The sequence below is a fragment of the Mchenga conophoros genome, linkage group LG16 (genome assembly GCF_057382185.1).
Source record: "Mchenga conophoros isolate Kocher_MC1m ecotype Shallow Benthic linkage group LG16, M_conophoros_male_GT1.1, whole genome shotgun sequence".
Classification (NCBI taxonomy): domain Eukaryota; kingdom Metazoa; phylum Chordata; class Actinopteri; order Cichliformes; family Cichlidae; genus Mchenga; species Mchenga conophoros.
Window position 1 is genome coordinate 27395258 of NC_140541.1, and position 12044 is coordinate 27407301.

General features: G+C 39.0%; 1 protein-coding gene across 2 annotated transcripts in view; it reads left to right on the forward strand.

Annotated features, from left to right (window-relative positions):
* Positions 1–12044, forward strand: part of LOC146556968 (polyprenol dehydrogenase) — a 58583-nt gene that overhangs the window by 33340 nt on the left and 13199 nt on the right. The window lies entirely within an intron of this gene.

Consider the following 12044-nt stretch of genomic DNA (forward strand, 5'->3'; position numbering starts at 1 on the left):
TCAGGTTTTAGATAGTGTCTGTAATATTTGAGGCATACTAGAGCTACTTATGTTTTCCTTTATAAATGTACAGTTTTTTAATATTTTTTATTAAAAAAAATCTTCTTAAAAACTAAAACAATGTAGTCATTTTACTTGTTTTTGGATCCAGAACGTGTGTGGTAGTGCCACATTTGTCCAAAGCTATTAAAAACACTTTGGGTTAGCTACACCATTACACTGTGTAATGATACTGTATGTTCAAATGTTTCCAGTTTTTCCAATACCTGACCATTGACGATACGTTCATGCTTATTTACTGCACTTACTGTGAGTTTTAAGCTTTTGGGACCTTGAGCTAGCAGAAAAAAGCTGTACGCTGTTTGTCCTGTCAACAACAAACTTTATAGGATTTGTATAAAAAATACATTTACAGGTTTATCCTGTGTTTCTTCATTTGTTCTTGAGATGCTTCTAAGGTAAATCGTGAACACTTTGTAGAGGACATGGACATGTAGCACATGAAAACTAATATTAAAACCGTGCGCATGCATGAAACGATGCCACAACGAGACACCATAGAAAGTAAATGACATTCCACTAAATAACTGCTGGTGACGGGAAATGGGCCAGTAATTCCAGGCAAGCAATTGAAACAAGTCATAACAATGCGAATGAAGAATTTTGCTGTTTGACTTATGATCTGGCAGTAAATACATTAGAGGGTTACCTAGGCAACCAGACCCTGGATTGCCTGCAAACGGCCGGCCTTCAGTTGCAAAGCAATAAGCGTGTGTGCAGGCGAAAATGTCCTTTTTGTCAGATTCCAATGGGTAAAACACTTCTTTAGACATACTAAATTGTCATTCATGATGACCATGAAATATGGTACAGTATTTAGAGCTAATGCTTCCAGTTGGGAAGGGGGATCTGGTTTATCTTGCTTGGCCTTGCACTGAAGAGCAACAGAAGGCTGGTTGACTGGGTCCCTGCTTGTGTGTAAGTGGCTGTCAGGTACAGAGACAGCGGCCATGTAGCCGGTGTCATTGAAGTCGATTTCCTGGGACGGAGCCGTGGTGGAATTGATTACTTCTTTTGTAATTGGCAGGCACTGAAGCATAGGGGACAAGGGGGTGTCTGTAGCCAGATGCTTATGCACTGAATGAGAATGTGCTGATTGTGTATGCGTATGTGTGTGTGTGTTTGAGACTATTTGAATGAGACAGTAATGGATTCTCATTAGTATGTGAGGCAGGAGCTTTAAACATCTCTGTCCAAATGCCCTTTGGCATCCTTCCCAGCGTGTGTACATTTGTCTGTTATGAGAAATGGGAGACAGCTCATTTCTGTGGAGGTGATTCTCTAACTGGGGGACTTGGCTAGACAAGTCCAGGTCCCTTAGGGTGTTTCAAGGTGTCACGAGTGGCAAAGTGTTTTATTTCACAATCTCAATGTAGAGCACTGCGCAAAAGTCTTGAGCCACCCTTCATTACTTTATATTTTGCTTCCAAGGACACATTTAAAAAAACTGTTCTTCAGGCTTTTTGACATTGGCTGCTTTTTCACTCATTTTCCGTGCAGTCCCTGTACCTAATTCTCAGAGGATTTGTTTGTTTGTTTGTTAAGCCACTTAACACTTACTTTTTTACTAGACGCCTGTCACATAAACACATAGTTTCTTCAGTTGAATCTAACGAAAAATGGCAAAACATAGTTGGACAGGCTTAAATTTGTATTTTTGCTCAATGTGACCAATGGGATAATTCCTTAAGAGCTATTTGCTGAAAACTTGTCATGTCTTGGCATCATGTGTACTATGTCCTTAAAAAATATCAGGAAACTGGACAAATGGATGTAAAAAGAAGATGTGGCAGGCCTAAAACATTTTCTACAGCATGTGAACAATATTTCAAAGTCTTGTGCTTAAGAAAAAAGCAGTTGGCACTTCAGTTGATCCATCTACTGTTTGCTGAAGACTCATCAAAAATGCTCTTAGTGGGAGAATGGCTTTTAAGAAGCCATTTGTAAAGAAAAGAAACGGGAAGAAATGGCTGAGGCATAAATCCGAAATCTTTGGTTCAAATTGTCGTCAGTATGAACAGAGGAGGTCAGGAGACAGAGGTACAACAGTGAGGATGTGCAACATCTGTAAAACACAGTGGAGGGTCTGTTGTGGGGTGGGGCTGTGGTTATTTAGTCTGTGGTGTTGGGGATCCTCCATCCATCTATATAAATGGAACAATATCAGTCAAGGATTGCCTACAAGAGTTCAGGTTTTCAATAAATCTCAATAAATCACTGTATATTTTTCCAATTTTCCTATAAAAATATAAAGAAATGATGAGTGGCTCAAGATTTTTGCACATTATTGTAGAATTACTTTATGCCCTCAGATTTTATATATAGATATATAATGTAATTGGCCGTTTAAAAAGCAGTTTTTTATGGGGCTGTGGTGAGCAATCTTTTTCATGCCTTCTTTATAAAAGCAAAATTCCTGTTACACAAAAAGCACCCTAAATGTAGATAACACATTCTGGTTGTTAATCCATTTTTTAAAACACTGAAACAATTCTACTGAAGAAACAGGTTTCCATAAATGACAGTATATTATAGGTCAGTCCATCCATTTTCTACGACTTACTGGGTACAGATTCTGAGGGGAGCAGTCTGAGCAGATATGTCCAGATCTTTCTCTCCCTGGCCACTGCCTCCAGCTCTTCTGGGGGGACATTAAAATGTTCCACTTCTGGCTGAGAGACATAATCTCCCAGGCGTTTCATGGGTCTGCTCCAGATTCTCCTCTTGGTTAGATATGCCCAAAACACCTCGCCTAGGAGGCACCCAGAGGCATCCTGGCCGAATGCCCAAACCACCTCAACAGGCTTCTTTCAATGCAAAGAAGCAGTGGCCCTACTCTAAGTCCCTCCTGGATGACTGAGCTCCTCATCCTACCTCTAAAGGGAGAGCCCAGACCACTTCACAGGAAGCTTGTTTCTGCTGCTTGTATCTGCAGTCTAATTTATTTGGTTACTACGTGCCATTGGTGGGCAAAGGTGAGGGTGGGAATGTAGTAGATCAACCCGACTGATTACCAAATCATCTGTAAAAAGCAAACGTGAGTCTAAGGCCACCAAAAAAGTGCATCCTAGGAATTTTGGTTGCGTCTAGAAACTCTGCCATAAACAAGTTTGACTTGCCGGCAATGCAGACCAGGCTCTGACTGTGAGCGATTGTAACAATGGGCATGATGCTTCATACTTCAGAGAAATCCACCAGAGGACACCCCGAGGGATATAGTTAAATACTTTTAAGTCTACAAAATACTTGTAGAGTTGCTTGGCAAATTCCCACACACCCTCAAGTATACTTAAGAGGTTAAAGAGCTGGCGAGTGTTCCACGACCAAGACGAAAAAAGCATTGTTCTTCAGTAAAGTTTATGTATTACTAACTGTCTGCTCTTTTGAAAGGTGTCACACTAGAGATGGACCGATCCGATATTACGTATCGGTATCGGTCCGATACTGACCTAAATTACTGGATCGGATATCGGAGAAAAATAAAAAATGTAATCCGATCCATTAAATATCACGAAAGCACCTCGCAAAACTTGCAACACGCCGTAACTCACCTCAGAACGTTAGCAGTCGGAGCAGTATGCATCACGTGATAGAGCAGCTGTGGCATGCCGGACCTGTCGGTGGTCTGGATAGCATGTGGAGCTTCGCTAGCAACCTGGCATTTCATCTCCGACAAAGTTATCCCCGAGAGAAGTAAAGCAAGTGTGTAAGTCCATCTCTGAATGTTTGTAAAGCATTCCCACGTTAAGCTTAACAAGCGACTGGCTCTCGCTCTCCGGCTGCTACTTCAATCGTGAAACTGCTTAAATGATCAGCTGATCGGCTTTTCTGTTGCGAGTCCGTGTCTCTTGTTTGTTTTTGGCCCACTTTGCACCAGAAAGAGGAAACCAGCGGCTGAACAACAGCAGAACGTTTAAGCTTGATAAGCTGTTGTTAGAATTTATTTAATATTTCTTTCTACACCAGGATCTTTTTCTACGTAGCTGACGGCTGGTAACTGTGCAGGGGCGGATCTAGCAAAGTTTAGCCAGGGGGGCCGATAGGGCATGAACAGGGAAAAGGGGGCACAAAGACATACTTTTCTTTCTTATTCTCATTTAAAATGTCGAGCTTTTAATAAATAATTATCTGACACCCAAAGTTTTAATTTGATGTAAAATGAATAGAAGTCAATTACTGTATATAGTGACTATTAAGTCTAATATATATACCCTAGTAAGCTATAGTACATTTTCCTTTGGGAAGGTACCATCTGTGCAGTCTGCAATTTTGTTGAAGAAAGATGTTGAATCTATTTAATATTTCTTGAAAAATAATTGATTTCTGTGCATTTTTTTTCACACTGCATCAAATTAAGGTTGATTACGTCGATTAAGCATCATGAGGTGGCGCGTGAGGGGTGGTTCCTTATTTTTTATTTATTTCTTTTTGTTGTTGCTGGGAGTTGGAACCCTATTAGTTAGGTTGCTTAATATTTACGCTAAGTACTCTTTAAAATACCAGAATAGGGAGGATGGTGTAGGTCTAAGTTTATTAGATTGATCAGTATTGCTGAACTATGAAATATTTTTTTTGTATACAGGTATAACAGAATAGCTTTAGTGTAGTTGTTTTAAACTTGAGTATGAACTTGCAGACTTGCAAAATGCAGCAAGATATTTTAAAAAACAGTTTTGTTGATTAAAAAACACTATATCGGATTCATATCGGTATCGGCAGATATCCAAATTTATGATATCGGTATCGGTATCGGACATAAAAAAGTGGTATCGTGCCATCTCTATGTCACACAGCCTCAGGACCATGCATTTCACTATTCAGTGATGTTATTCGAGTGTTTGTAAGCTGAGGGATTTTTAACATTTGTTTTAATGTGTAAAGGTGTTTTTGGTCTATTGGGAATCATGTAGCAGTACATTTTGCACTCTAAAGAGGTAATGTCCCTTGGAAACCTCTAGCAAAATCCTATGAAACATGCTAATGATTTTGGACTGCACCTGGGCGCGAGACAATGAAGCTTAGAGGCTTTTACTTTAAATTATGAACATGCGCGCACACACACACACACTGGGAGATGCAGGGTATTTCTGTGTTTTGCCACAGGCAGCGCTGTCTGCCCACTAACTTTAGTCACGGTGCACTTGAAAGTAACACATTGTGCCTCAAACCAAAGGCCTAGATTAGCAGTGTGAAACAGGGGACCCTATGTGTGTTTGTCTGTCTGCTTAGCACACATTCAAATTTCTTCCAGCTTAGGTAACGCAGCTGCTGCCTTCTTACAAAAAACATTGTTGTTTTACCTAAGCTCTTTAACTCTAAACAGAATTTAAGTGCAATGGGATGTTCATACAAGGTTGACCTTGTTAGTGCGCGTTTGTACCTCAGGGATTGTTACGTGGTTATAAGCGTGATATTGTGAATAATTTTGAACAGCAATTAGTTTTGAGCATTTCTGTGATTTCTTTTTTGGTCCGTGTGAAACTGACTCACAGTAGCCACATATTCACATTTACAGCTGTCTTGAAAAGCAACGTCCCATTAGCGCTGCACGCTGGACTCGACCAGCCAGCCCCCTCTCTCCTACATCAGCCGAATAAAAACGTCTGTGGAGGAGCTAAGACTGGCAGGCTGCCCAGTCCTAATACTCTTGAATTTCACTTTGTTGTTTATCAGATTTAAAGTCAAACTATTTATATTCCCCCCCCCCCCCCCCCCCCCCCCCCCCCAGGGTCCCGTAAGATGTATCCTTCGGGGAAGATGGTTCATTTATCTTTTTAGTCAGAAAATATTGTTGATGGGTAGAGCTGATTGGTTAGAAACTCAAGGGAATTTATGACTTGACTCTATACTGTGGTATATTAAGAACAAAATATTTTAAATAAATAATGAAACTAATGAGTGCAATGCAAAAATCAGGCTTTTCATGCCAAGGTATTTACTGTCACCTTTAAAGCACTGAGTAATGCAAGATCTCCGGCCTGTTGTCTAGCAGAAGAGAAATTTAATGTGTTTGGCACTGATGCATTTTAATATCAGATTTAGGTGTAATCCAGCTTAATCAAATCTACTGTAGTCAAAATCGGGACACAAGATGCATGTTAGAGCCAGGTGGAAAGGGAGGATTTGGGGTAAGAGAAACAGGCTGTCCTGACATAATTTTTTTCTTTTTCACTGTGTTGCTCTTTTAGAGTTGTTTGGCCAAGAAACTGAATGAAAAATAACACTTAAGAATATGCTTGGGAATGGAGGGAGGTTTACTGTGATATTGCAAGTTGGGCACGAGGTGAATCACATAATCATTACCTGCCGATCATGCTTTAGACTGGAATTAGTGTTTGTAAGATATATATATATATATATACACATTTCTGCAATGTTTTGCAGAAAAATGGCAACCAGAACCCCCAGATCCTCTATAATTTCCTGGATTGATATGACAATGCAATTTAGCCACTCCAGACATACTGTGTTGACTGTAGCTTTGCAGCAGAGCATGTCAGAATGAAATTTGAATGGACATTTCTATTGCATGCCTAGCCTACATATTCTAATCACAGTTGGAGCATGCTAGTTCAGACAGGATTAATTAGAGCAAAATCACTTTGAGTTTGGAGCAGCTAGCCTAACAATATTCATGGTAAATGAAAGCATAAGAAATTTTTGCATGTTTTTAATTCACTTACTAATTTTTTGTCTCCTTTCTAGTATAAGTTTAAGTTAAACTGAACAGCTTTTCAATTGCTTGTCATGATTTGATTCAGGCTAAATCAATAGTATAAACACTGTTTTTGTTTTCTGTATTAGTCTCATAAAAATATACGATGTTAGTTTTAGGTTTTAGGTACAAAATCTCTTAGATTCTCTGTATACTGGTGTCACAAGCTACTTGTAATCTACATTAACCCTTTAAAGCTGGTCGGAGCGGGCATGCTCTGTTTTGCGTAACTATTTTTACGTCCCGGTAGCACTGCAACCACTTAAGCTAGTGCAATAATTGTTTTTGCACATGAAACCGGAGGAGTTGTACTTACATCTTATGCCATCAGCTTGTCCTAGGTCACAGTTTCCTTCCACATATAGCTTTGCAAAAACTGCATAAAAAGCACTTGCAGCAACAAAAACATAATATTCCAGAAACACGCTTTGCCGATCCGATCAGCTGTTTGTAACACTTCCTACGTCCATCAGCACGAACTATCGCATGTCCGCCATGACCTGCCCGAAACCGGAAGTGACGTCATTTTGCGGAAATGTAGTTTTTTACTATCAGGGCCTTATGAGCCTATACTGGTGTTTTTAAAAGTTATGTTTGACTTTATGACTTTCTGTGTCGTTTCTGGGATGCTTCGAACTCATATTGCACTAAATTAATTACTCACTATTAAAATTTGGGCTATAATGGTTGTATTGATGTATATTAACTTGAAATGGTTCCAAAAATGGCACTACAACATGTAAAAATATAATATAAGCTCTGGCGGACTTGGTTCTATGGTAGGTCTTAAAGGGTTAACCACAAGCCACATGAAGATAGTGCTTCCTTCAGCTGTTTGCAATTACTACAGAAACTCCAAAGAACAAGCACCTTTTGTTTCAGCTTTTTGTGTTGCTGATGTAATTTTTTGATAGTGGTAAGCTAGTGCTACGGACCCAACCTTCACTTTTAGGGATTGGGCCCTTTGGAGTAATTTAGAGTGTTGTTAAAGGTAAAAGCTGCGAGTGAAGAAAACGTCTGATGTGTCAGACCACAGATATGCCCTGTGCACCATCTTTGCTGTTCCTAGAACAGCTCTCTCCTGGAGAGATATCTCGGATGTTATTCCTGGAATCTACTGGAGCTCCTCTCTCAGTTTGGGGATCACAGGGACCACTGTAGCCTTTACCTTCCCGATCTGCAGTAGCTGCTCTGGCTCCTCCCTTGGTATTTCTCAAGCTACTCATGTTCATTCTTCCTGATGTTGCTATCGCTTAATATTGCTAAATATATACGGCTATAACAGATATAGAGATATATTGATAGCGTGTCTCCAAACAACAGCATGAATCACATTACCTTTACAAATTAACCTACATTTTGAGGAGGCAGCCTGCTCTTCTCAAATACATGTAGGTCAGGCATATACCTCAACATTCAGTCCAATTTGGATCCATTAGGCTCAACATTTATTTTTCCTGGTTTGTTTGTTTGTTGGCTGATATGGCCATTATAGTGATGGGTGGTAAAAAAAAAGATGCTTTGAATTTCCCTTTAATTTTGTAATTTTAGATTACGCTCATCCCAAAATAAATACATAAAATTGCAAAAAATAGAATTAACATAAAAAAGCACCTCTGCTAAACAGTTGTTGTTTTTTTTTTGGAAATTCAGTTTAAAATGTTACCAAAGGACTTTCAATCAGAAAGGGTTTTATTTTTTTCGGTAGCTCTTATGCTACTGTAGTTACTCTGATTGTGCACTGATGTGGCAGAACCCATTTCTAATCACATTTAGTGTTCAAAATTACAGACACAATTGTGCCTTTCCATCCACTTGGGACTCTAAGAGCAGCTGGTTGAGATGAAAAAGGGGAAAGGGAAGGTGACAGTTCACAAGCTTTAAAAGCAATGTTAGAAATGGCTGCTCTGCCATGAAACCATCCTTTGACTTTTGATCCCCTTAAGACTTCAATTCATACACGTGAAACCTAACGTTCAAGGGTCGTTGTGTGTTTTTTGTAGGCAAAAATGAAGCATAGTACAAATGTGTTACTGTTTGTATGAAACTAATTGTAAGTAATGCCTTCATCTTGTTTCAGAACTATTTCATATGCAGATATAAATTATTTATGGTGTTTTTTAAAGTTACAGTAATTCTTGGCTGTGAATAACTAGAAGTCAGCTGTTATTATTATCTTTTACTTATTTACACTTGTGCTTTCCCTGCTGTAACATGTGGAAATGTCTTTATTTTAAAAAGGTCTGAGATTGTGATTTAAGGCATTTTGTCACATTTAAAATCAGCATTAAAATTACTTTACTAATTATTTTAGACCTGCCTGTGTCAGCTTTGGCAGCTTTTACTGGAACTGAGTCCCGTCATCGTCTTCCAACCTTATTCTCATAGCAAAGTTGACTGTTTTCAATACTTTTTGGTTTTTAATTATGCACATGCACCAATTCTGCACCAGTGTCATGCTACATGACCAGCTCGCTGTATGGCCACATGCACGTCTGTTTAGATAACTGAGGCAGTCTCATTAAACTGAAAATAGAAGTACTGTAGAGCAGCAGTTTTAGTGAGTTAATCCAAAAAAAAGATTAAAATGAGGGACAATTTCATACTTTGAAATTGCAAATTACATTAATGGAACGGATAAGAGGCTAAATTATGCAAAGCCAGAAAATGTAGAGATAAAATACAGATTATCTGCATTGAATAAATATTCTAATTTTAGAATATAGTAATGTACAATGTACCTCCACATATAAAAAGTACAACTTCATCTAATTTAAATTAGAGTGTTGTCACCTTGAAAGACAGGGTCGTTTCAATGTCCACCTGTGGACCACTTCTGCTGCTCCTACTACATTTGAATAACTCTCTGGATGTCCCACTCTTACTGCTTGTACTTGATTACCATATATGTTCTGTTCCACTGTGTAAAATTGCCAACTTCAATTTCATTTTTAGGAAGAGGATTAAGATTTGGGAGTCAAATCCAGCAAGCAGGAACTCATATGCTCTTTGTTTTTGGCCAGACGTGGTGCTGTGTATTATGGCAATGCCGCCGAAAGGACATTGTTTAGGAGCCTTGTGTGTTTTTTCGGCTGCCAGCTTGCAAACCTAAGCCGTGCTGCCGTGTTCTTTTTAGAGAGAAGAGGCTTTGTTCTGGGAACTCTTCCAAACAAGCTGCACTTGTTCAGTCTTTTTTTACTTCAATTGTCATGAACTTTAACATTTAAAAACTAACTGAGGCCTTTATAGTCGGTCCACTCACTGAAAGATTGTTTTGACAGAGCTGAATACTTCAGACCAGCAAACTGCCAAAACTCAGCTTATGGTCAGTTGATCAGTTAATCAAGTATGGAAGTAGTAAGGGTAACCTTAGTTTTTCACATGATTACATAGAGTCCTGTGAAAACTTTCCCCCCCCCACAGCTGTAGTTTACTTCAACAAAGAAGTCATGTTTGCTCTCTGCACAAGTACAGGTCGATAGTGAAACGGCACAGGGAGACATCCCTGAAGGGCAAAGAGAGTGAATTTAAACCAGGTAAGGTGTTTGCTTTTTCAAGGAGCCTGAGTGTTATAGAAAATCCTGGGGTGCAGGCCCACGCATGATCAATGGCATTTCACTCCCAGTGGGCTTTCTAAATACGACTGGGTTTTCTGAAAGGGCTCAGTCTCGAGAGGCCCCATTCAAGATGACAAGAGAGGACTGACGGGCATGGCACACACACAGACATACACGCACACACAATTCTCCTGCAACACGTGCACCTGTTTTCAGGTGCACATAAGCACACACTCTTACTAAGTCAAATTTGTGCTCGCGGTCACTCTGCTGCACACACCAGGTTTGTTCTTATTATTTTCTCTTCGTTTCTTTCTTTTTTTTCTCTCAGACACACACAGTCAGCAGGAGGTGAGTAGCGTGGCTTGGAGATAAGACTGCTATCAGACCTTCATCAGGAACAGCTGCACTCTCATCTGTCTCAGCAGCCCTTTTCTTTATCAGTTCCATCAACTCGTCCTCCCTGTGTTCTCTCTGTCCTCCTCCTGTCTTTGTCCATTATATTTGAGACGTTAGAGGCTTACTTGAGTTCTAAAGGAAACAATATATTATTTTATAGATATTTGAAAGGCACAAGGCTTTACTTTGAATTGAGGGATATAATTTGACAGTGCTATTAAAAAATGCAAGGCCAAACCATGTGAATAATCCCGAGGCTTCGTGCAGCTTGAGTCTTGCTTGTCAGAATGTGTAAGCTTCTACTTTCAAATTCTCACTGTAATCATAGGCTTATATATCTTATATATCTCAAGATATAATAAAAACACAATCTGTCCTTAGCTAGTCTTAAAATTAGATCAATACAACCTCAAATGAAGTATAAAAGACGGCCTGTTACACCATGTCATGATTTATTTATTATCTAACCCCGATTCTGTTTCCATCCAAATTAAGAAGGTAAGTAGCAGCCAGGCGCTTCTAATCAGATGCACTTAATTAATTGATGAGCAGAAAATGTGATCACCTCAATGAAAGAAGATGTTTTACTATTTTGCTCATCTGCTGTCTGCTATGGTGGGAGCTTAAAAACGTTATAAATGCCTGCAAACCTCAATGACATAAAACAGCGTTGTAAAGTCCAGAAAACAGTGACCTTAAGTTATTGCTGCTAAAGATGTTCTGCAGGCTTTTGAATCAGGGGGTTAACTTAGTTTTTCCACACACTGCTTCTGCATTTTGGCTTAGTTTGTTCAAATGAATGACACACAGTAGTATGCCATGTGTTAAGGTTAGGTATTTACCTAAAATAAAGACCTGCTAAGGACGACATATTTCCTGATAATTTTGCATTTTTAAAATTTACATTTACATTATTAAATATTAATGACACAAAGATAAAAAAGAGACATGATGGATTCCACTGGCAACAAAAAATGCAAAACAATTTCAGCCATGTAGAGTTATGAGTCTGCAGATTGCACAGAGTAAGAAAAACAATAATGTGATGGGAGCACTAGTGTATATTACTTTGCTATTAGAGTAGTGTATTCGTTTTTGTGTATATTTTGGGTGTCACATTTCTGTGATCAACTCATTTCTCTGTTGCTTTAAGCCAGTGAACCCAAAATAGGATTTCTGTTTTAGCATTTAATAGAACAGGATTGTTTACTTTTCAAGAATATTTCCCATCCTGAAGTGCTGAGAAATGCACACAGAGGATGTTAGAGGGTTAAAGAACAATTTAAAACATTTCTTGCTGGAATGAGATTTCA